At 47.6% G+C, this 25894-nt stretch overlaps 1 non-coding gene across 1 annotated transcript; it reads left to right on the forward strand.

Annotated features, from left to right (window-relative positions):
- Nucleotides 1-13544: 13544 nt before the first annotated feature.
- TRNAG-CCC (transfer RNA glycine (anticodon CCC)) lies at nt 13545-13617 on the forward strand. The gene has a single exon. It is a non-coding gene; the product is annotated as a tRNA-Gly (tRNA).
- The last annotated feature ends 12277 nt before the right edge of the window (nt 13618-25894 follow it).

The following is a 25894-nucleotide window of genomic DNA, read 5'->3' on the forward strand; positions in this document are numbered from 1 at the left end:
TTGGGACCTCTCTCTGACTTCCAGACGCCGACCCATCTCGTCTGATTAGGCCAAGCCCGCCAGGCACACTCTCCCTCTCCCTAACTCGGAGTCAGCTGATGAGGGACGCTGGTTCCATCGGTGAGAATGCCTCCACCTTTGCCGTGTGGTACAACCTGATCTCAAGGGTGGCATCGTTGCGTCCAGGCCCTGGGCACCCTCAAGGGAGGGGATTATCCGGGGTGTGGACACCTGGGGTGGGAATCTCAGGAACCACCTAGAGTCCTGATTGTCTCAGGACTTGAGCCAAAGCACACGGCGGAGGAGCACCCCCACCCCCCAGGTGACGCTGAGTGAAAGCAAGCCACTGACCAGTGTCGAAGAACCACCCCCGGGGCCTGGACTCGGGCCAGCCCCAAACAACCGACCTGTTCTCACCTCGAAAGGCCACGAGAGGCCAAGACTCACATGCTCAGGAGGGCCTGGGGGCTCATCGCTTCTGTGGTCTTGAGGTCACCCTGCACGACCGTCATTTCGGTGGGTCTTTTCCCTGAAACCTGTGGGTTCCTCGCACATAGACCACGGCAAGTCACTCCCCCTCTCGATGGCCAAGTCCTCATCTCTAAGGTGAGGGGTTGGATCAGATGGCTCCAGATCTGCCTTCACCTCTGGCCTCTGTGACTTGATCTCAGCCCCCAGCAGCCACACTTAAACCAGGGGAGGCCTTCCAGTGAGGGTGTAGGGAGTCAGGCCTGGGCACAAGTAAAGTCCCTGGTGGGTGGATGGAGACTTAGAACACAGACCTTCTGACCGCTAACCTCGCTGAGACCTGCAGGCCAGTCATCACTGCTTGTGGTGGAAATTAGTCAAAACTTGTACGTAAGCAATTGCACGCATGCGTGCTCAGTGGCTTGTCATGTCCGACTCTATGCAACCCCATGGACTATAGCCCTCCAGGCTCCTCTGTCCATGGGATTCTCCAGGCAAGAATTCTGGAGTGGGTTGCCATGCCCGTCTCCAGGGGATCTTCCTGACCCAGGGATCGAACTCTCATCTCCTGCATTGCAGGTGGATTCTTATCCCACTTGGGAAACCCAACAAATTTACTTATGTGACCATAATTAATGTTATTTTTATATGGCCATACAAACTTTTAACTTTCTCTCTTTGCATTTATCAACTTTCCTGTATGGACATTAACAGGGAAATTTTTCCGCCACGCCGATTAATCAGGCCACAGATACAGGCATGCATGGGCACATTCCCCTTTCAAAAGAAATGCAAAATTACAGGATTTTGGAGTTGAAGGGGCCCCTGGGGACCATCTGGCCTAAGCACCCACTGGCTGAAGAACACACCATTAGCACTGCCCACTGATTTTCCAGTCTCTGCTCAAATATCCATGTGGATTCTAGATTCTAGGATTCGACATCCTGAGATGGTTCAAACATCAGCTTTTTGTAACTTTCCACCTTCGTGTCCTCCTGGGGTCACTTGGCAAATGCCTGACCCACCTCTGAATAAACATTTCTGAGATTTTTGAAGAAGTTTTCAGGGCTTGTAGCAAATGCTGCCAACTGCCTGCCCCAGCCCCTGCTCCCTGTGAAAGGACCCTGTGGCCCAGATTATCCACACCACTGTCTGGTAGACATGCCTAGTGATCTGCTCTAGACATCTGCAGGGGAGAGGAGCCTCCCATTCTTCCGTGGAGCCTCCTGGCAGGGCTCTAGGTAAGAATCAACCTCATAGTGTGATAGAGATCTGAGACACAGATCTTCCAGACTGTTCTTACCTCCCAAGGACCTTGAGATAAGCAGGCATGACCTCCAGCCTCACCTTGAAACCTTCACCCTCACTTATCTCAATGGAAAATTCCAACAGGGGTTTCTGAGCACCAAGTTAAATTCCTCAGCTCAACAATCAGTTCAGTGTGTGGCCGCCTGCCAGGCTGGGCAGAGCAGAGGGGAGAGGCGCAGATGAAGCAAAGCGCTGCCATGGGGCACCCGGGGCTGCAGGATGGGAGGAGGGCAGCATCCAGAGAGAGGCCACCCTGGCTCAGACCAGGTCCAAGAGGGGCAGAGGGCGCAGGCAGAGGAGAGCCCCTCGCTTGACCACAGTGAAGCGGGAAGGGTATCTGCAGGAGGAAATACGGACACATGGATGGACAGATGGATGAGAAACTTGCAGCCAAGAGAAGGAAGGGCTTTCTGAGCTCCAGGAGTACTGTGCGCACATCGTGAGGGCCTGGAACTGTGGGCTAGGGAGTGCCAGTGAGTGTAGGGCCTGCAGTGGGTGGCAGGGTGAGTGGGGAGAAGCCTTGTCCAATTCCACAAAGACTAGAAGACGTAACAAACCAACATAGCTTCCTTTTACTGGGCACCTATTATTCACCAGGCCCTCTGCTAAGCCCTTAACTCGAAATCTTTGATTTCATCCCTATCCTCAGCAACCCCAGCTTGTGGGTCACTCCCCAAGCGCCTTCTGTTGGCCTTCTTCCAGCCTGCCGTCACAGAGGAAGAGTCCATGGGGCCAAGGGACGCAACTACTTAAAACCTGTGCCACCCCCAACTTCTAGAACCTGAGAATTCCCCAGTAGCCCCAAGCCTACCTCCCCGCAGGCCTCTGAGCTGGCCTGTACCCCCGCCCCCCACCAAAGCGAACCATGCCACCAGTGTGTGCAGCCAGGCCAGGAGGCAGTGTGGTTGGAGACGCAGGAAAGTGAAAGTGAAAGTTCTCAGTCGTGTCCAGCTCTTTTCGGCCCCATGGACTATATGGTCCACGGGGGTATAGTGGAATTCTCCAGGCCAGAACACTGGAGTGGGTAGCCTTTCCCTTCTCCAAGAGATCTTCCCAATCCAGGGATCGAACCCAGGTCTCCTGCATTGTGGGCAGATTCTTTACCAGCTGAGTCACCAGGGAAGGCAGAGACACAAAAAGGCTTGATAAATGAAGAACTGTCTTCATCCACGGGGCATCTCTCCAGGCCAGCCTCATGGGCTGACCTGGGACGTGGATAGCGAGGTATGCGACTGGACAGGAAGGAAATGGGTAAGGACCCCCCACCAGGGCAAATGAGCCAATATATCCCTTCCATACTTTAATTTTCAGCCTGCCTTTATGCTTAATGTGCGTCTCTTGTAAACAGTATGCAGAGTTGAGTGTTAACTTTTTCATCCTGTCTGCCTTCCAATTTACTCTCTGGCCTGCTTACCGTTAATACAATTATTGATACAGTTAGAATCTGCCCACAGTGGGGGAAACCCGGGTTCGGTCCCTGGATTGGGAAGATTCCCTGGAGAAGGGAAAGACTACCCATTCCAGTATTCTGACCTGGAGAATTCCATGGACTATATAGTCCTTGGGGTCACAAAGAGTCAGACACATCCAAGCAGCTTTCACTTTCGCTTTTCTAGCATCTTGTTTGTTTTCTATTTCTTCTCTCTGTTCCTCTGTCCTTCTCCTTTTGATTTAATGAAGACTTTTAAAGTCTCTCTTCTTTACTGTTTTTCTAAGTACCTTATTGTATGTTTCAGTTCTATGATTTCCATTTGGTTCTGTTTTAGAATCTCTAAATCTCTCCTGAAATTTGCCACTTCTTTTCCCATGATATGCACCTTTTCCTATAGATTGTCTATTTTATTTATCATAGTATTTTAAGGTCCTTATTTACCAGTTCTGGTTTGTGGGTCTGTTGACTGACTTTTCTGTGTTTTTCTTCACCACAGGTCACATTTTCCTGATTCTCCGTACGTCTGGGAATCACTGTGTATCAGACATTGTGAATGGTGTGTTGCTGAGACTCTGGATTCTTTCCCTGTGAAAAGTGCTGAGTTGATTCTAGAAGGCAGTTAAATTACTGGTGGGTCCTCTTTAAATTTCGGAAAGTGTGCTTTACACTTTGTTGGGGTGGAAACTGTTTTTGTTTGCCTTCAGTCCTAAGGTGAACCTTAGTCCTGGGACACAGTCTTTGCTCCTAAGCTCAAGACTTTCTGGGACTTCAGTGGAAAGTCTGAGGGGTCCACCAGGCCCCTCTACACAGCAGAAATTAGACCCCAAACTCACTGTTCCCTGCAGTGAGTGGGCAGCAGTGAAAATCCCTGCTCAGCTCTTTAAACCTTCAGGCATTGCCTTCCTCTGGGCTTCTGGCAACCTCACCTGTGAATGAGCTCTTGAAGGGACCGCTATGGATTTGAGGATCATTAATGTACAATGTTAGGACTTCCCTGGTGGCTCAGAGGTTAAAGTGTCTGCCTGGAATGCAGGAGACCAGGGTTCGATCCCTGGGTTGGGAAGATCCCCTGGAGAAGGAAATGGCAATCCACTCCAGTACTCTTGCCTGGAGAATCCCATGGAGGGAGGAGCCTGGTAGGCTACAGTCCATGGGGTCCCAAAGAGTCAGACACGACTGAGCAACTTCACTTTCACTTTCAATGTACAATGTTTGGGGGCTCCCTTGTTTTTCAAGATTTCACCTCTCCAACAACAGCAAACACACGTTTCTCAAGCTCACGTGGAGCATTCACTGAGACAGACCACTTTCTTGGCCATAAGACACACCTTAACAGATTTAAAATGATAGAAATTATACAATGTCTGCCCTCTGACCACAGTGGAATTACATTAGAAGTCAATAACAGAAAGATAACTGGAAAATCTCTGAATTTATGAAGATTGAACAACACACTTGTAAATAACATGAGTCAAAGACGAACCCTCAAGAGAAATTTGAAAATATTTTAACTGAAAATGAAAACACAACTTATCAAAATTGTGGGATGTGGTAAAAGCAGTGCTTAGAGGAAAATTTATAGTATTGAAATATATATTAGAAAAGAAGATCTAAAATCAGTAACCTTAAGTTTCCACCTTAGGAAACTAGAAAAAGAACAAATTAAATCCGAAGATAGCAGAAAAATTGACAAGAATTAGAGTAGAAGTCAACGCAATTGAAAATAAGAATTCAATAGAAAAGTCAAAGAAACCAAAAGCTGGTTCTTTGAAAAGATTAATAAAATTAATAAACCTCTAGCTTGGCTAAGAAAAATGGAAAGAAGAAACAAATTACTAATATTGGAAATGAAAATAGGACATACTTCAGGTCCCATGGGCATTAAACAATAATAAAATGCTGCTATGAACAACTCTTTGCCCGCATATTTGGTAACCTAGATGAAAAGGACCAATTCCTTGAAAGACACGATTTGCCAAAACTGACACAAGAAGAAATAGACAATCTGAATAAACCTATATTTATTGTTTCAAAAATTGCATCCATAATTAATAATCTTCCAAAACAGAAAGCTCCAGGCCCAAATGGGTTCACTTGTAAATTCTGCCAAACATTTAAGAAATAAATTACACCAGTTTTCTACAATCTCTTTCAGAGGATAGAATCAGAGGAAATATTTCCTAATGCATCCTATGGGGCCAGCATTATCCTAATGCCAAAACCAAAGACATTATAAGAAAACTACATGTACACCCATGGCTGATTCATGTCAATGTGTGGCAAAAACCCCTACAATATTGTACGTAATAAGCCTCCAATTAAAATAAATAAATTAATTTTTTTAAAAAAGGAAAACTACAGACCAATAACTCTTTTGAATATGGATGCAAAAATCCTCAACAAAATATCCTCAAATCAAATCCAACAAAGTATAGAAAGAATTGTACACCATGACCGAGTGGGATTTGTCCCCAGGTATGCAAGGCTGGTTCCATATTCAAGGATTAGTTAACACAATCCACCACATCAAGAAGCTAAAAGAGGATAACCATGATTATCAGTAGATGAAGAAAAAGCATTTGCAAAATCCAATACCCCTTCATAACAGAAGCCCTCCTTCTCCAGCCACCCTGGCCACCGAACTCCACCCCCCGACTTCTCAGACCGGTAAGTTCTAGCTGCTCCGCCCTGAGCAGACCGAGAAGAGCCCTCTGAGGATTCACACTCATGGGCATTTCACCCAAAGCAGTTCCCCTTCTTTCAAGGGCCAAGTCCCCTCCACTCTTTGCTCCTCAAGTCTCTCTCCAGTGCCCTGAAGCAGTGTTTACATTTTGTGTGGTTACTCACTCTGTCATGCCCAGCTCTCGGCGACCCCATGGACTGTAGCCCACCAGGCTCCTCTGTCCATGGGACCTCGCAGGCAAGACAACTGCAGTGGGTTGCCATTTCCTTCTCCAGGGGATCTTCCCACCCACAGGTCGAACCCAGATCTCCTGCATTGCAGGCAGATTCTTTACCATCTGAGTCACCAGGGAAACCCATTTTACATTTTATCTTTGTTCTTTGTGGGAAGATTAGTCCAGTACAAGCTCCTGCACCTTTGCTAGAACTCAGACACCCCTGGAATCACTTCTTAAATTATCTTCAGTTGTTGAATTGTGTTTGTTTAAGGGTGAAGCCAAGCTGTGGCTGGGCCATGGGGTGCTGGAGTTAACACAGGTTCAACATCAATTTATCAGTTGGGAGCTTGGCTCCATATACAGGTTCCTTCACTTATGGAGAGTCGAGACACTTCTAGAAACTGCTACTGAGAATGTTTGTTTTTCTGGAAGACAAACTGGGAATGCTTCTCAATGGGCTTGATGATAATACGGCCTTTGACTCAGCTGCAGCTCCACACGCAGAAAGCACCTATAATCCAGAGGGCAGAACTGAGGAAATGATTCGGTTCGTGAGCTCATCAGCTACTTTTAGCCACACTTCATGCTGACAGTGAAATTACTCAGCCTCCTGCCCAGCCGGCCATGGGCCACACGAGGCAGCCTTGGGGAAATGTGAAACTGGGACGATGGCAGGAGGGGGGACTTCAGCTCGATTTAGATAAACTTCTGAGACTGAGATGTGGGATACTTAAATCCAAGAGTTGTCTGAGCCACAGACCGTTGGATTCTCTCCTTTCTCAGTGGTTCCTCAGCTTCCACTGAGGTTCCCTGGCTTCCCTCCCTAAGGAAGGGGCACTGGAGTAGACCTCCCCCAGCAACCACACACCCAGACCCTCCCAAGCCCCGAGGCTCATTGGAGGGGTCACCGTCCACACCTGAGAAGCCTTGGGTGGCATGACCACCACAGAGCCTGCAGACTGCTGTATCCACATCCTCAGCCAGGACAAGGGAGTAGGTGGCAAGAGGGACCCAGCCAGGGATGCTCTCGGTGATGTTCAGAGGGAGCCAGGCAGGACTATGGGAAGATCCAGACGTATGGAAAACTCATCTCCTTAAAAAGTGGAGAAACAGCGCTTTCTCCCCCAAACACTGTGTGGGCACGTTGGTTCCCCTGAGGCTGAGAGAAGGAAGCTACTTGAAGCCTCTCCCCTGCTTTGCAGGGTTAGCTGTGGCCTTCGCCTCTCTTCACCTCCTAAAAGCACCGCCTCCATCTCTTCACAAGGTGTTCTCCCCTGAGTGTGTGTCTGTGGCCATCCTTCCCCTTTGATAAGCGCACCAGTCATATGGGACGAGGGCCCACCCTAATGACCTCACTGCAATTTGATGACCTCTGTAAAGACCCTCTCTCCAATTTGGAAGGACTGAAGCTGAAGCTGAAACTCTAGTACTTTGGCCACCTGATGCAAAGAACAGACTCATTGAAAAGACTCTGATGCTGGGAAAGATTGAAGGTGGGAGGAGAAAGGGACGACAGAGGATGAGATGGTTGGATGGCATCACCGACTCAATGGACATGAGTTTGAACAAGCTCTGGGAGTTGGTGATGGACAGGGAAGCCTGGCGTGCTGCAGTCCGTGGGGTCACAAAAAGTCAGACATCACTGAGTGACTGAACTGAACTGAACTCCGAATACGGTCACATTTAGGGGGCTGGAGCTTAGGACTTCAACATGCAAGTTCTAGGGGGACACAATTCAACTCGTGATACCGTGGATGTCATAAATACTCATGAGAAGGTCAACCCACGTGCTTCTGTGTAGATCTGTCTCTGTGAGGAGCAGATCGGGCATTTGTCTCAGGCTTGGTGATTTGGGGGTTCCTGAACCAAGAGGAGGCCTTTGGACTCCATGTGACTGGAGTGTCCCCCAGATTCACATCCAGGAAGCACCATGGGCTTCCAGTAACCCCCGGAAGCCAGGACAGAGGCATGGATGCCCTCAGAGGTTCCAGAAGGGACCAACACCACCCACAGCTTGACTTCCAAGCCTCCAGGACCATGAGACTACACACGCCTGTTGGTTTAAGCCCTCCAGGCTGTGGTGACTTGCCACATCTCTCCCAGGACACTAGTACAGAACTTAGACCCACCCGTGCCCTTCGGGAGGTTAGTGGACTGACCCGGAGCACCAGCCCGAGTCCAGGGTCCTCCTGAGCATGGCCCTGCATGTCTGCACGGGGAGCACGCTGGAGCCCCTCCTGGGCCCCAGGCGGCAGGCGCTGTGCACAGGGTCTCCCCAGCAGAGGTAATGCTGGGAACATGAGTGCACACGTGCGTGTTGCCTGTTAGTTCCGAGGGACGGTTACCTTCTCCGGTTAAGCATTTGGCCACGACAGCGGGAACGAAGGAGGCAGACGGAGAGACAGAACGGGACCATGGGGCTGTGGCAGCGGTGGCCCTCTAGAGGGGTGGCAGTTTATAATTTGGTCCCTACGACTGCAGTCTTGAATCGCTTCAGTCTAGCTCCTGTGAGATCTGCCGTGTGGTCAGAATTCCCTGCGGCTGGCGTCCTTGTCACTCTTCACAAGTGAAGGATTGGCAACACAGTGTCCCTGCCCTGCTGGACTGGGCCTGGGTGGGGGGGGTGGGGCGTGGAAGTGGGGGATGGTGAGAAGGGGGTGGAGGTGGGGAGGGGCGGGGGAGGGGTGGGGCAGTGGAGATGGGGCGGTGCAGCCAGGGAATGAGGGGCTGAGCTGGCGCTGTCACCCGTGGGTGCAGAGCCCAGAGACCAGGCAGGAGGCCTCACCTGGAGACCACCTTCCCACTCCCCAGTGGGGGCAGGGCTCCTCGCTGCCACCCAGCCCCCTCCACCCACTCTGCAGACTGGATGCCATCTGGGGGAACCCTCAGAGCAACAGGGCTCTTGCCTAAAGCTGGAACCCCCCATCACCTGCTACCCCTAGGGGCCAGTCTGGGGCCCACTGGGCCGCTACCCTGCCCTCCCCACTGCAGAGAGAAGAGTACAGCTCGCCAAGTGCAGAGAGAGGCTGAGCGACGGCCGTGGTGTCAGACGGACTGGGTTTTGGAGATTGCTCTGAGCTTTGCTGGCTATGTGACCTTCTCAGGTCACATGACCTCTCTGAACCTCACCTCATCTGTAAACGATGAATAAAGTTGGGCCTTAGCCACGTGAAGTTGTGAGTACAAAAATGTCAGGTGTGGACAAGACCCAGAATGGAGCCTGAAATGGCAGGCACTCGCAAGGAGACTTTGAAAACATTCTTTTGGTTGCAAGTCACCAAACCAACTCAAGCTTATTGGAGTAAAAGGGATTTTGTTAGACATCTACTCATGTCTGATGAAACAGAGGGCAGCCAGACCTGGAAGGGAAGAGCTGTCAGCCTCAGGGGTCCTCTGTGTGTCCCCATCTCTCGTGTGCTGCTCCGCCTCTCAGCACTCACAGCAGCCCATGGTTCTGGTGCTGACAAGGGAGCAGCCCCGCCTGACCATCAGTCCCGCCCCGGCCCCCACCCTGACTTCCCACATGGTCACCCATGGCCCATCAGCAGCTGAGGAAGCTGGAGGAGGTGGGGGGAGGTGGGGGGACCATGACAAACTGTGGAAAGAGGAAGCTCTGAGCAGAAGGGAGCATCCTGAGCCACGTGGGTTCTCCGCAGAGCGATGCCTGTTACTTTAATAATTATCATTAAACTGCCTACAAACTCCAGAACTCAAAACCAGTCTGTCTTGTCTTGTTTCAGTTCCTCAGGGTAGATATACCTAAAATGCATCCTGATTCCAGGTTGTTCAGAAAGCCACTTTGATGGACTGAATGCTTCTTGCTGTTGTTGTCATTCAGTCCTGTCCGACTCGTTGCAGCCCCGTGGACTGCAGCACAACAGGCTTCCCTGTCCATCACCACCTCCCAGAGTTTGCCCAAGTTCATGTCCATTGAGTCGGTGATGCCATCCAACCATCTCATCCTCTGTTGGCCCCTGCTCCTCCTGCCTTCAATCTTTCCCAGCATCAGGGTCTTTTCAAATGAGTCGGTTCTTTGTATCAGGTGGCCAAAGTATTGGAGCTTCAGCTTCAGCATCAGTCCTTCCAATGAATATTCAGGACTGATTTCCTTGAGGATTGACTGGTTTGATCTCCTTGCAGTCCAAGGGACTCTCAAGAATCTTCTCCAACACCACAGTTCAAAAGCATCAATTCTTCAGTGTTCAGTCTTCTCAATGGTCCAACTCCCACATCCCTACATGACTGCTGGAAAAACCATAGCTTTGACTATATGCAACTTTGTTGGCAAGGTGATGTCTCTGCTTTTTAATATGCTGTCTATGTTTCTCATAGCTTTCCTTCCAAGGAGCAAGTGTCTTTTAGTTTCATGGCTGCAGTCACCATTCACAGTGATTTTGGAGCCCATGAAAATAAAGTTTCTCATTGCTTCCACCTTTTCCCCTTCTACTTGCCATGAAGTGATGGGACTGGATGCCATAATCTTAAGTTTTTAAAATATTTGTACCCCCAAAAAATTCACATGTTGAAACCTAACCCTCAGTGTGATAGTTTTAGGAGTGGGGTCTTTGGGAAGGGAATAGATGATGAGGGCAGAGCCCTTACGATTAGGATTCGGGTTCTTGTAAAAGGGACTGCAGAGAGATCTCCCATCGCCTCCACCCTGAGAGCGCACAGTGAACCAGGAAGCAGACCCCACCAGACACTGAAACTGCCCATGATCTTGGCCTTCCCAGCCACCAGGACAGTGAGGAGTAAATCGCTATTGTTCATAAGTCACCCAATCTATGGTGTTCTGAAACAGCCCGAGTGGACAGGGCAGCCATGCAAAGCTCCAGTAAAGCACCCCGCTCAGTGGATGAACCTGCCTGTTGCAATCTCACAGCCGGAAGGGCCCTTGGCCTCGGTCTTATCAGACACACTGTTCTCTGTTATCTCCAAAGTGGGCTCTGTGGATTCTCGATGTGTGATGCGTTTCCAGGACAAGGTCTGAGGTCAGATGGGTCTGAAGTGATGGTTCCTTGCGATCCCTTCTTGGAGAGTCAATGCACATTTGTACACAGAAGCCCCCACATTGCAACCTGTTCAGCTTTATTGAAATCAGCTCTTCCCCCATTTGCTGAAGCCCAGACACATTTTCACGGACTACCTGTTAGCATGGTCTGGAATTGGTGGGCCAGGAAACGGACGTGGGGGAAACCCGGCCGGCTTGAGGCCAGCTCTCCTCAGGGGTCTCTCTGGCAGGAGGTTAGTCTGAGGCTGTCTGCATCTGCCACGGGTGCCCCCGGCCTCCCTCGGGATCTGATGCCGAGAAGCCCCTTCCTCCACTTGCCCTGTGACCTGCACCCACACCTGCCCCCCGGCCCTCAGCGCCACCACGGTCCACTCTGCTCAGCTCCCCCACAGAGCCCAGGCCTCCCGGTTGTCCTTCTGGACACTGTGTCTGTGTTCAATCCACATTTCCTCCCAGAGCCAGACCACACTCCCGAGAGCAGTCTGACCAGCACGAGATGGAACAGACACATCCTTTCTCTTACACAATAGATCTCAAAACTTATCCTCCACTCCGCGCCTATCAGAACCCGTCCCATGTCCCCAGAACTGTGCCAAGACCAACAAAGGCCCCTAGAAATGCCCTCAGGGAGCTTACTGCGGAATGAGGAATGCCAAAGAAAACTTCACAAATTCAGTACCAATATAAACATTAAATGATTCGTGTCAGCTGCACAATAAGAGTATACGGGTCAGCCCCCGAGAGTATGAAAGACACTCAGAGTCATCAAAAACACGCAGCGCCCACCCTCGCCCACCCAGAAATATGTACCTGATGCGCTGAAGAGCCGCCAGGCTGGAGGGTCACGCCGGTGAAGACAGGTGTCTGACCGGACCCCGTCTCCCTTCTCCAGGTGTGCTGTAGGGGACCCTCCTCCCTAAGTCCTGCGGCCTGAGGACACAGTGGTCCTCCCCAAGCACAGCAGAGTGCAAGTCGCCTTCCCAGGACTTGAACGGGGGAGCAAGTCTGCGGGGAGATTCTTTGCAGCAAGAATGGAACCTGGGAAGCCGCAATAAGCACAGGAAATGCTGCGATCGAACGTGAGAGAGGGCATCTCGAGGACCCCAAAAAAGGCTTCACCCCAGACGCTTCCAAAGGGTGGAGGAGGCCCACTCTCCTTGTCCCCAGAGGACACTCAGGGGACACTCACTGAACTGGTGAGTGAGCGAGTGACCAGCGGGTGAACGAAAACCACAAAAAGAAAGTCAGGCTTTTCATCTGAAGCGAGGCTTCTCACAGAATGAAAGGGCCACGTGAACGAAGGAATCAGTGAGTGAATAAACGCCCCATTTCCTTTAGGAACGGAATCATTCAAACGTTGAATATGTTGCAGTAATCTGAATGGATGGTTTTCCCTACGTTTATCAACCATCAGACAAAAGCAAGGTCTTGCTCAAGACCGGGAAGCGGAGAGTTAGGAATGTACTTTACTCGAACACACACACAAACGTATACACACTTATACTCACACAAGCAGACCTGTGCATGGTGGCCCTGTAGGGCTCGTCTTTGCTCCCTCTCAGCCGCGCACAGACATGTCTGTGTCCCCTTATCTGGGCTTGTTCTGGAGGCTGTCCGTCCATCTTTCCGGGACTGGCCCCGGCCCAACCTCAGCCCTGTCCCTGCCTCCCACATCCTCCTCTTCCTCAAGGCCAGAGGCCCTCCTCCTGGGAGCGGGCAGCTCATATCTGTCGCGTCAGGACAGACAGTGGCTTTGGTCAACAGCTAACGTCTGGGGCTGAGCAAATGTCCTGAGTCCCCTTCTCAGCGTAACAGGATGAGGGTTTCCCTGGAGAGAGACAGATGGTTGCAGGAGAGAAAGCACAGTTTTCTCTCTACCCTTCCCAGTTCTTGGCTAAAATCTCTGAAATAAAAGAGAGAGTAACAAGAGAAAAGCAAACTGAAGTTTAGTAACATATTTGTTCTGTGCTGCGCTGTGCTTAGTTGCTCAGTCGTGTCCGACTCTTTCTGACCCCATGGACTGTAGCCCGCCAGGCTCCTCTGTCCATGGGGTTCTCCAGGCAAGAACAATGGAGGGGGTCCGTGCCCTCCTGCAGGGGATCTTCCTGACCCAGGGATCAAATCCGCGTCTCTTACGTCTCCTGCATTGACAGGCGGGTTCCTTACCACTAGCGCCACCTGGGAAGTCCCAAATCCCATCTTAACTAATGACAAAACCGAAAGGTGGGGATTCGAACATGGGATGTTAGCAGATAAGCAGGGGTGAGGTTTACTTGCAGATCTAAATGGGGCCTTAGCCACTGATAAGGGTTTCTTGCGATTTACAGCCGCCTTCTATTCCTGGTGCAGAGGGAGGACCCCCCTTATACATGGAGACACCCTGAAGATGTGCAGATTTCTCTTACCAAAGGGCCGCTTTGGGACTTCCCTGGTGGTCCAGTGGCTAAGACTCTGCGCTCCCAATGCAGGGGCCTCAGGTTCAATCCCTGGTCAGGGAGCTAGATCCCACATGACACAGTTAGAGGTTTACATGCCGCAACTAACGATCCCACACGCTGTGATGAAGGCCTGGCGCAGCCAAATAAATAAAAATAAATATTTTAAATTAGGCAATCTAAGTATTTTAAGAAAGGAGGAGGGCAGCGTCTACTCTGTTTGCTGGGTGTTTCCTGTGTTTGTGTGCATGTGTGTGCAGTCTGACTCTTTGCAACCCCATGGACTGTAGCCTGCCAGGCTCCTCTGTCCACGGGATTCTCCAAGCAAGAGCACTGGAGTGGGTTGCCATTTCCTCCTCCAGGGGTTCCTCTGAACCCAGGGATCGAACCTGCGTCTCTTGCATCTCCTGCATTGGCAGGCAGATTTTTTACCACTGAGCCACCTGGGAAGCCTGTGTCTGCTGTTTCTCAAAACAATCAGCTCAGAATAAGCCTCACACCAAAAAGGCATATTTTGGAATAGCACATCCTGCTACCCTTTGGGGCTTAACATTTGTGCCTTTTGAGCAGTGAAACTGTGCCTGTGGACTGAAAAGTGAAGTCACTCAGTCATGTCCCACTCTTTTCGACCCCATGGACTGTAGCCAACCTGGCTCCTCTGTCCATGGGCTTCTCCAGGCAAGAGTACTGGAGCGGGTTGCCATTTCCTTCTCCAGGAGATCTTCCCAACCCAGGGACCGAACCCAGGTCTCCCGCATTGCACTGTCTGAGCCGTGGCCATGATGCCCAAGTGAATGCAAGGCTGCAGCTCATCGCCTCGCTGCCTGGGCTTTCTGAGGTTTCCACTTCTCCCTGTGCCACACCTGCCTGATTGTCCCAGCGAGAAGTTCGGCTGGAGCAGAGCCAGTCCAGGCCTCCGTTCGCTGCCTTGAGACCCACGGGGGACAGGAACCAGCTCATGCTCATCGTCCTTTCTCCCTGACTGCCTTGCACATAGTAGGTGCACTAATGTACATTTCCAGTGGGCTGGACTCTGCCAGCCACTTGGCATAAGTTGTGATTTCATTTAATCATCCCAGTGATGCTAACTTGCATAGTGATTAGATTTTACTGTGAATAAACAAACCAAAAAAAAAAAAAGGTTTCCTAAGAAGAAAACCATATAACCTTTGTTATGCTTGAGGCAAAGCTGAATTTTAGACACTGCTTGTAACAAATTTTACAAACTGCTCTTTGTCTGGGGGTATGGATATCAAGAGCTCCAACTTGAGCACAGACTGCAAATGAGTAAGTGGCGAAGTATTTCTCTATTATGTTCCTAAAATAGCCTGAGTGCTGGCACTGAGCGCTTCATTTTAGCCCAGAACCCTTGGGCGCTGTCACGGTAGACAGTCACACAAGGCAAAGCTCAGGCCCCTCCAGGATGGTCTCAATTGGTTGGCACTATCTTAATGTAGAAAAAATTTCCAGTGAACTTCTCACGAGAAAGTCTTCAGAGTGCTCTTCAGTAGAACCAAAACATGGGGAAATGTTTGTGCTATTTTAAAATTGGCAAATTCAGCACACAGAGCACTCTTCAAAGCTACTGCCAAAAATACGGCGAGCATCTTCCTAAAATAATGAGAAAGACCTGAAACATGCATTCAGCCCCTGCCTGGGAGGAGTGATGTTGAGCAGCTGATAAGGATGCTGTTTGCTCATAAATACAGCGATTCCTCAAGGGGAAAGCTCCATTTCCTAACTGGTCCATGTAAGGGCTGGAGAAACCCAGTGACCTCCTACTCAAGGTGCCTCCCTGCCCTGCCGTCCCTGCAGGTTGGAAAAGAATCTCCCGACACAGTATTTCAGAAGGGGGTGAGTTTATTACGAACAAAGAGCAGAGATAATCAGGGTGCAGCAAGTACAGTGGGCCGACCTTCCAACAGGCCAGCGAGGGGCAACACTTTTTGTGGGTTTGTAGCCAATTTTTACAGCCTCAAGACAAAGGAAATTCCTGCCGGAAGGTTGGCATTAGGTGATTGGTTAGGGGACTGTATGGTGATCACTGAGGTGGGTGTTTTTGCCAAATTTAGGTTCAGGAAGCCTGCTGGTGAAGATCTGGCAATGGTTATAATGGGGCTCAATCAGTTTCAGAGGTGACCTTGGCTCTGGGCTCCGCCTCTGTGGCCTTGATGCATGGCCTTGCCCCTGTGACCTTGGGGCTGGACTCCACACTCACCAAAGAAAAGCTACAAGGATATGTTGTACAACAAGGAGTATAGAGCCAATATGTTATAACTTTAAATGGAGTATAACCTATAAAAACATTGAATCACTGTGTCGTGTGCCTGAAACTAATCTAATATTGTAGATCAACTATGTATGCCCAGTTGCTTCAGACGTGTCCGAATCTTTTCAACCCTGTGGACCACAGCCCACCAGGCTCCTTTGTCCATGGGATTCTCCAGGCAAGAATACTGGGTTGCCACTTCCTCCTCCAGGGATCTTCCTGACCCAGGGATCGAACCCACGTCTCTTATGTCTCCTGCATTGACAGGTGGATTCTTTACTACTATTGCCACCTGGGAAGCCCAGGGTTGCCACATGCTTCAGTTAAAAAAATAAGCTTGGCTGCAAACCAGAAAAGAAAAAGCCTCACCAGATGCACAGATATATACAAACTGTCAAACACACCACAGGAACCAGCCCACTCCTCAGATCACCTTGCAGTACCGGACAGAAAACAGGGCAGATCAAACAGCCGGGGTTCCCCTGGCCCTGCCCTCCAGCTTCCAGATGCTCAGTGACCACAAGCACAGCAAAGCCCACAGGGAGACAGGGCCACAGAAAACCTGATGAACTGGCAGGAGGGGAAGAAAAGAAGTGGGCTTCGGGATTCCTTTCACAACTGCCACGATGGGCTGAACGGGATGGTGGGAAAATCACCTCTTTGTTTCCATGTCCTGATGCTACCCGTGGTGCTTCTGCAGCAAAGCAGCATGCCAATGACTATCTGAGACCCCACTACAAATGATAGGGGAGGAGTAGTGGAACCGCCCCAACCTCCTGACACTCCCAGGAGACGGGGGTCAAACAGGCTGACACCAAATACCCCTTCACGGCATCTATGCGTCCAGGTCTCCTCATCCTGGAGGAGGTGATGTGTAGTCAGCTGTGTGTCAGGTTACGGGCTTTGGAAAGTCATTACGCTATAACCGTGAGTCTCATACGATGCTCAGAGGGGGCCCATGCTCTCTCCTGTTGCCTCCTTATGTTTCCATCGGTTTCGTCTTCTCATCACTTTTTAAAAATATACTTACCTATGTATTATTTTGGCTGAGCTGGGTCTTAGCTGCAGCCCAGGGGGTCTTCACTGCAGCTGAAGAACTTCTTAGTTGTGGCAGGAGAACTCCCAGGTGCCCCACCCACGTGGGATCTAGTTTCCCCAACCAGGGATCTAACTCGGGTGCCCTGCATTGGGAGCCCAGAGTTTTACCCAACAGACCTTCAAAGAAGAACTTCATCCTCACTTTTAAGTACTTTTTAAAAAATTGTATAATTTATACACAGTAGTGTGTGTGCGCCTGGACATGCGTGTAGATACGCATGCAGAATTTCTGTGAACTCTGACCAGTGTGGACACGCGTCCTTGCCCTGTGGCCAGCTCACTCCACTTTCCCTGGGACTGTCCATCTTTGTCTGAAAGGAGCAGGTCTCAGAAAGCCCTTTGTTGTTTTCTTTCTTCAGTCTCTCAGCTGTGTCTGACTCTTTGCAACCCCATGGACTGCAGCACGCCAGGCTTCCCTGTCCTTCCCAATCTCCCAGAGCTTGCTCAAACTCATGGCCATTGAGTCGGTGATGTCATCCAACCATCTCATCCTCTGTGGCCCCCTTCTTTTCCTGCCTTCAGTCTTTCCCAACATCAGGGTCTTTTCCAATGAGTCAGCTCTTCACATCAGGTGGCCAAAGTATTGGAGCTTCAGCTTCAGCATCAGTCCTTCCAATGAATATGCAGGACTGATTTCCTTTAGGATGGACTGGTTTGATCTCCTTGCAGTCCAAGGGACTCTCAAGAGTCTTCTCCAGCACCACAGTTCGAAGGCATCAATTCTTTGGCTCTCAGCCTTCTTTATGGTCCAACACTTACGTCTATACATGACTACTGGAAAAACCATAGCTTTGACTCTATGGATCTTTGTTGGCAAAGTAATGTCTCTGTTATTAAATATGCTGTCTAGGTTGGTCATAGCTTTTCTTCCAAGGAGCAAGTGTCTTCGAATTTCATGGTTGCAGTCACAATCCACAGTAATTTTGGAACCAAAAAAATTAAGTCTGTCACTGTTTCCATTGTTTCCCCATCTATTTGCCAGGAAGTGATAGGACCGGATGCCATGATCTGTGTTTTTTGAATGTTGAGCTTTAAGCCAACTTTTTCACTCTCTTCTTTCACCTCATCAAGAGCTCCTTTGTTCCTCTTCACTTTCTGCCATTAGGGGTATCATCTGCACATCTGAGGTTGTTGATACTTCTCCCTGAAATCCTGATTCCAGCTTGTGCTTCAACCAGCCTGGGAATTCACATAATCTACTCTGCATATAAGTTAAATAAGTAGGATGACAGTACACAGCCTTGATGTACCACTTTTGCAATTTGGAACCAGTCTGTGGTTCCATGTCCAGTTCTAACTGTTGCTCCTTGACCTGCATACAGGTTTTTCAGAAGGCAAGTAAGGTGGTCTGGTATTCCCATCTCTTTAAGAATTTTCCACAGTTTGTTGTGATCCACATAGTCAAAGTCTCTAGTATAGTCAATGAAGCAGAAATAGATGTTTTTCTGGAATTCTCTTGCTTTTTCTATGATCCAACGGATATTGACAATTTGATCTTTGGTTCCTCTGCTTTTTCTAAATCCAGCTTGAACATCTGGAATTTCTCAGTTCATGTAATGTTGAAGCCTAGCTTGAAGGATTTAGAGGATTACCTTGCTAGCATGTGAAATGAGGGCAATGGTGCCATAGTTTGAACATTCTTTGGCATTGCCTTTCTTTGGGATTGGAATGAAAACTGGCCACTGCTGAGTCTTCCATATTTGCTGGCATATTGAGTGCAGCACTTTCACAGCATCATCTTTTAGGATTTGAAATAGTTCAGCTGGAATTCCATCACCTCCACTAGCTTTGTTCATAGTGATGCTTCCTAAGGCCCACTTGACTTCTCATTCCAGGATGTCTGGCTCTAGGTGAGTGATCTCACCATCATGGTTATCTGGGTCATGAAGATCTTCTTTGCACAGTAATTCTGTGTATTCTTGCCACCTCTTCTTAGTATCTTCTGCTTCTGTTAGGTCCATATCGTTTATGTCCTTTATTGTACCCATCTGTGCATGAAATGTTCCCTTGATATCTCTAATTTTCTTGAAGAGGTCTCTAGTCTTTCCCATTCCGTTGTTTTCCTCTATTTCTTTGCACTGATTGCTGAGGAAGGCTTTCTTATCTCTCCTTGCTATTCTTTGGAATTCTGCACTCAGATGCTTATATCTTTCCTTTTCTCCTTTGCCTTTGACTTCTCTTCTTTTCTCAGCTATTTTTAAGGCTTCCTCAGACAACCGTTTTTGCCTTCTTGCATTTCTTTTTCTTGGGGATGGTTCTGGTTACCACCTCCTATACAGTGTTACAGAATGCTGTCCATAATACCCAGATAAACTTAGACAGTTATTTTCCCTATGCAGCAGCCACCTCATGGAAGGAGCATCTGCATCACTCAGAAGCTTCCCTGTGCCCTTTTATAGTCAGTCCACTCATCCTGCAGCTCCATTTAGTCACTCAGCCATGTCTGACTCTTTGCGACCCCATGGACTGCAGCACACCAGGCTTCCCTGTCCATCACCAACTCCCGGAGCTTGTTCAAATTCATGTCCATCGAGTCAGTGATGCCACCCAACCATCTCATCCTCTGTCATCCCCTTCTCCTCCTGCCTTCAATATTTCCCAGCATCAGAGTCTTTTCTAAGGAGTCAATTCTTCACATCAGGTGGCCAAGTATTGGAGTTTCAGCTTCAGCATCAATCTTTCCAATGAATATCAGGACTGATTTCCTTTAGGATTGTCTGGTTGGATCTCCTTGCTGTCCAAGGGGACTCTCAAGAGTCTTCTCCAACACCACAGTTCAAAAGCATCAGTTCTCCAGTGCTCAGCTTTCTTTATAGTCCAACTCTCACATCCATACAGGACTACTGGAAAAATCATAGCTTTTACCAGACAGACCTTTGTTGGCAAAGTAATGTCTCTGCTTTGTAATATGCTGTCTAGGTTTGTCATAGCTTTTCTTCCAAGGAGCAAGCGTCTTTTAATTTCATGGCTGCAGTCACCATCTGCAATGATTTGGGAGACCAAAAAAAAAAATAAAGTCTCCCACTGTTCCAGTTGTTTCTCCATCTATTTGCCATGAAGTGATGGCACAGGGTACTATAATCTTAGTTTTCTGAATGTTGAGTTTTAAGCCAACTTTTTCACTCTCTTCTTTCACTTTCAGTAAGAGGCTCTTTAGTTCTTCTTCGATTTCTACCATAAGGGTGGTGTCATCTGCATATCTGAGGTTATTGATATTTCTCCTGGCAGTCTTGATTCCAGCTTGTGCTTCATCCAGCCCAGCATTTCACGTGATGTACTCTGCATTTAAGTTAAATAAGCAGGGTAACAATATACAGCCTTGACATACTCCTTTCCCAGTTTGGAACCAGTCGGTTTTCCCATGTCCAGTTCTAACTGTTGCTTCTTGACCTGCATACAGGTCAGATGGTCTGGTATTCCCATCTCATGAAGAATTCTCCACAGTTTGTTGTGATCCACAGTCAAAGGCTTTGACATAGTCAATAAAGCAGAAGCAGATGTTTTTCTGAAACTCTCTTGCTTTCTTGATGATCCAGCGGATGCTGGCCATTTGGTCTCTGGTTCCTCTGCCTTTTCTAAATCCAGCTTGAACATCTGGAACTTCACGGTTCATGTTCTGTTTGGCTTGGAGAATTTGAGCATTCCTCTGCTAGCGTGTGAGATGAGTCCTACAGAGGATATCACTAGTCTGTTTCTACCTGCACAGCTTAGTGTTGCCTGTTCTAGAGTTCATAGAAACAGAGCCATTCAATACGCACATTTTTTGTCTGACTTCTTTCACTCCACATCGTTTTTCAGAGATTCATCCACATTGTTGTCTGCCTTAGGGGTTTGTTAGTTTATATTGCCAAATACCATTGCTCTATAATTTGCTTATCTATTCACCTGCTGATGGACATTGGGTTGCTTTTGGCTTTGGGCTACTCTGAACATTCTTGCACATGTCTTTCTGTGGACATGTTTTTCATTTCTTTTGGGCAAATACCACTGAGTCGAATGACCAGATCACAGGGTAGGTTATGTCTCTGAGAAACTCCCAAACAGCATTCCAAACTGGGTGTACAACGCCATACTGCCACCAGCAGCGTGCGAGAGTCCCAGCTGCTACACATCACCCAACTTGGCCTTGTCCGTCTTTCCAGCGATGGGCAACCTGGCAGATGCAAACTGGGGTCTCACTGTGGTTTCACTTTACATATTCCTAACGACAAGGATGTTGAACGTCTTTCCTGCACTTTTTGGTCATTTGTGTATATTTTTTCAAAGAACTTTTTACTGAAGTATAGTTGATTTACAGTGTGTTAGTTTCAGGTGTACAGCTAAGTAATTCAGCTTTATATGATATATATAAACATCCGTGTGTGTATGTATATGTATTCCTTTCCCATACTTTCCCATTACAAGTTATTACAAGATAGTGGATATAGTTCCCTGTGCCATACAGTGTGTCCTTGTTTTTTATTTTATATATAGTAGTGCATATCTGTTAACTTCAAACTAATTTACCCCTCTCCTCCCCTGCCCCCTTGGTAAACACAAATTTGTTTTCTCTGTCTGTGAGTCTATTTCTGTTTTGTAAGCAAGTTCATTTGTATGATTTTAAGATTCCACATATAAGTGATATATGACATTTGTCCTTCTCTGTCTTGCTTTACTCAGTATGATCATATCTAGGTCCATCCATGTTGCTGCAAATGGCATTATTTCACTCTTTTTCGTGGCTGAGTGATATTCCATTGTATAGATACAGCACATCGTCTTTACCCATTCATTTGTCAGTAGACATTTTTAGGTTGCTTCTATGCCTTGGCTATTGTCAATTGTGATGCTACGAACTTTGGGACGCCTGTCTCTTTTCTAATTAGGGTTTGTTCTTTCCTGGAAATAGGCCCAGGGGTGGGATTGCTGGATCATGTGGTAGCCCTACTTTTCGTTTTTTAAGGAAACTTCATTCTCCATAGTGGCTGCACCATTCTGCCTTCCCGTCACCAGTGTAGGGGCATTCCCTTCTCTGCACACCCTCTGTATACCATTTCATATGAAGGGTCTGTTCAGTCTTCAGATCTCTTCTGCATTATTTAGACGCTTGTTGACCTTTTCTTGCTGATTGGTAGCAAGTCTTCCGTCACTCTGGACGCAGTGCTCTGTCACATCTATGAATTGGGAATATTGTCTCATGGTCTGTGGCTTGTGTTTTCATTTTTATAATGAAGTTTTAAAATAAGCAGACATTTTTAACTGTGACAAAATCTAACCTATCAATTTCTTATTTGATGATTAGTGCTTTTTTATAGGGGCTTCCCTGGGGGCTCAGAGGGTAAAGCGTCCGCCTGTGATGCAGGAGACCTGGGTTTGATCCCCGGGTGAGGAAGATGCCCTGGAGAAGGAAATGGCAACCCACTCCAGTACTTTTGCTTGGATAATTCCATGGACGGAGGAGCCTAGTAGGCTACACTCCGCAGGGTTGCAAAAAATCTGACATGACAGAGCTTTTCATATACTGTCCAAGAAATCTTTGCCTGCTGCAAGGTTTCAAAACATTCTTCTACATTTTCTTCTAGAAAGTTTACAGTCTTAGTTAAGTTTAGGTCTAATATCTTTCACAATTTAATTATTCTGTAAGCTGTTAGTTAAGGGTCAAACTTTATTTTCCCTATGGATATTTTATATCTTTATCGATATTTTTTCTATTGATATCAGCTCCACTTGCCAAAAATCATATTTTCCTATCTCCATTGAATTACCTTGGTGCCTTTGTTAACATCAAGTGAACACTGTGATAGCCTGGATCCCCGGAACCTGGGTTTTTAAAATATCTTTTTCTCTCTTTCCTTCAGTTTGGGTAATTTTATTGACCATTCCTCAGGCTCACTAATCCTTTCTTCTACATTATCCATCATATTGCTAATATTATTCCTTGATTTTTTTAAATTAGCAACCGTTGTATTTTCAGTTCTACAATTTCCATCGCATTCATCTTTAGAGTCCCCGGATCTTTTCTAAATTCCCTGTCTCTTCATCCATTATATCCACGTCTAACCCTGATGCTGGGAAAGACTGAGGGCAGGAGGAGAAGGGGACAACAGAGGATGAGATGGTTGGATGGCATGGCCGACTCGATGGACATGAGTTTGGGTAAACTCCGGGAGTTGGTGATGGACAGGGAGGCCTGGCGTGCTGCGGTTCACTGGGTCTCAAAGAGTCGGACATGACTGAGCGGCTGAACTGAACGGAATCATGTATGCGTGCATGCTCAGTTGCTTCAGTCGTGTCCAGCTCTTTGCAAATCTATGGACCATAGCCCGCCAGGCTCCTCTGTCCATGGGATTCTCCAGGCAAGAATCCTGGAGTGGGTGCCATTTCCTCCTCCAGGGGTCTTCCCGGCCCAGGGATCGAGCTGGGGTCTCTTGTGTCTCCTGCACTGGCAGGCGGGCTCCTTACCAGTAGTGCCACCTGGGCAGCCCATCTTTATCACAGTTATTGTGTACCACGCCTCTGCTAATTCCCACATCTGCTGTTTGAAGAGTGTCGAGTTGGTTCTATCAGGCAGTGAAGTTACCTGAACCCTGCATAGCCCCATGATCTTGTGGAAACCTGGCTCTGGGTTCTGCTACCGTTTGTGTGTTTTGATTTTCTTGTCATAGCCCTTGGTCCTCTAATGTCATCTTGCTCAGAAGGCACAGTCTTTCTGGAGTTTCAGTGGCAGGTTCACGGTGTTCGCCAAGTCCTCTGACTTGGTGGGACCTGAATTGCTAGCTTTATCTTCCCAGCACTGTGCAGCTCTCTGCTCCACTCTTCCAGGCTTCCAGCTTCTTCTGGGTTTCTTGGAGTTTCAGTCCGCGCTCATCTCCTTCAGGACTCATACACGGATTCTGCATAAGTTAGGATGCAGACCTTGAGGCTCCACTTTCTCTACATCCTGTTTTCTGGAATCTCCTCCTCACTTGCCAGGTGTACTTGCAGTCTCAGACCCTACCACCTATTCCCAGTCCAATAACTCTTGAATTCCATTCCCAGCGCACCTTGAGGACTAGGGAATGTCCTCTGGGAAAGAAGATATCTCCTTTTTTACTTCCCTTAATTCAAAGGTTGTGTCCATTCCAGGCTGTATCTTCTTTTATTACTCATGAGTGGGCAATTTTTTTGAGGTTTGTAATTGCTGTTGACAGGAGGATTTGTTTGATGTAAGCTTCCCCTCCATCCCTAGAAGTGAAAAGTCCTCTGTAACTTATTTTTAAAACCAACCGAGTTAATAGTTAATAAATCTGATGTGAGGGAAAAAACGATATTATAGCCAGTCAGTGAGTATTGGTAGCATTTCTCTTGCACAAGGAAAAAGAAAAAGAAGAAAATTGTTCTTCACATCCTATTTTATATATTTTCACCAAATGAAAGGACTCTAGTTAGTCAAGCCACAGACATTTTTTAAACACTCACGGGCTCATGATCCTGATTAGGATTCTCTGGGGGATGAAATGCAATCTTGGTTTTGAGGTGTCAGGAGAGAGCTGCTGAGAGCTGAGTGAGGGGACCGGCTGGGGAGCTGGCTCTGTGTGCAAGAGGACAGCCACCCTCAGCTTTTCTCTCAGGAGACAAACATGGCATATAATTATCCTAAAGGTGACATCCTCCTGCCAAAACACCTGATTTGTGCAAAATTCCTGCCGTTCAGTAAGAGTTTTTGTTATTGTTCAGTCACCAAGTCGTGTCCGACTCTTTGCAACCCCATGGACCGAAGTAGTCCCTGTCCCTCACTGTCTCCCAGAGTTTGTCCAGGTTACTGTCCAGGGCATTGGTGATGCCGTCCAACCATCTCATCCTCTGTCACCCTCTTTCCCTTCTTCCTTCAATCTTTCCCAGTATCAGGGTCTTATCCAATAAGTTGGCCATTCACAATATTGTTGCCAATAATTTTACGAATTTCAGCATTTTAACTATCACTAATCACAAATCATCAGTAGCTAACTCATTTGACATCCACTGAGTCCCTCCAGAATTGCTGCAGTTGCCACAGTGGAGCCATTCTTGAGTCTGGAGTGTGCAACACAATAAAGTGTAGTTTGCATGGTTATTCTGGCTTTGGTGGTTAGAAGGCCTTAAATGGGGGCAGCCCTGAATGGGAACGCAGATGGCCCATGGATGGACTTCAAAGTATCATGCTATAAAACTGTGCTAAGATTTCCTACTTAAATGTCTTTTTCTTTCTTTCTTTCTTTTTTTTTTTTTGGTGGGAGAGAGGAATCCAGCCTACATCAGATTTTCAAAGGAGTTCATAGTCTCCCCAAATTTAAGAATTATTGATCCTAGAAAGCAGACTTTTTCCTGTGAACTCAATCACCAAGTATTTTTAAATATCCCCCAAATTTTATTTACTTATCCACAAATTATGTTCATATATAGTCATCTATTAACATACAAGGTCACAATAACCACTTAAAATGAGGTCAGTCATTAATAATAGGAAATTTAATTCATGTTTCAAATTATTTAGGATGATTATTAATTGCTCCCCTTGTATCTAACATCCTGCCATTGAGGAAAATGAAGAGCCCCTCCAAATTAGGAATATGTCTCTTGTTCTCTTGTTTGCCTGTGATTTAGGGGAATTACTTTTTTGAGAAGCTTTTAAATTCTTGAAAGCCATTTGTCCACTTTTGAGTTTTAGTTGAAACTAGATTACGTAAACCATAAATCCATTTAATCTTGTCCATGCAAATGTATCAATGTGTTCTGAAAATGATCTAATGAGAGAAAGGGCCCTTGGAATACACTGTGACATGACCTACAACCACTTACAGTGACGTTATAGATCAAATACTAACATTTGATATATAACACTCTTATTTTTAGTTTACAATACATGTTAATAGCAGTTCTAGTATGTTCTTCCTGTACCCAGTTATCTCACGCACCCCACCCTGGAGACCCCAGGCCAGGAGATCCTGCAAGTCATTCACAGGTATGACAAGGTGA

This window comes from Capricornis sumatraensis, chromosome 2, assembly GCF_032405125.1.
Source record: "Capricornis sumatraensis isolate serow.1 chromosome 2, serow.2, whole genome shotgun sequence".
Classification (NCBI taxonomy): domain Eukaryota; kingdom Metazoa; phylum Chordata; class Mammalia; order Artiodactyla; family Bovidae; genus Capricornis; species Capricornis sumatraensis.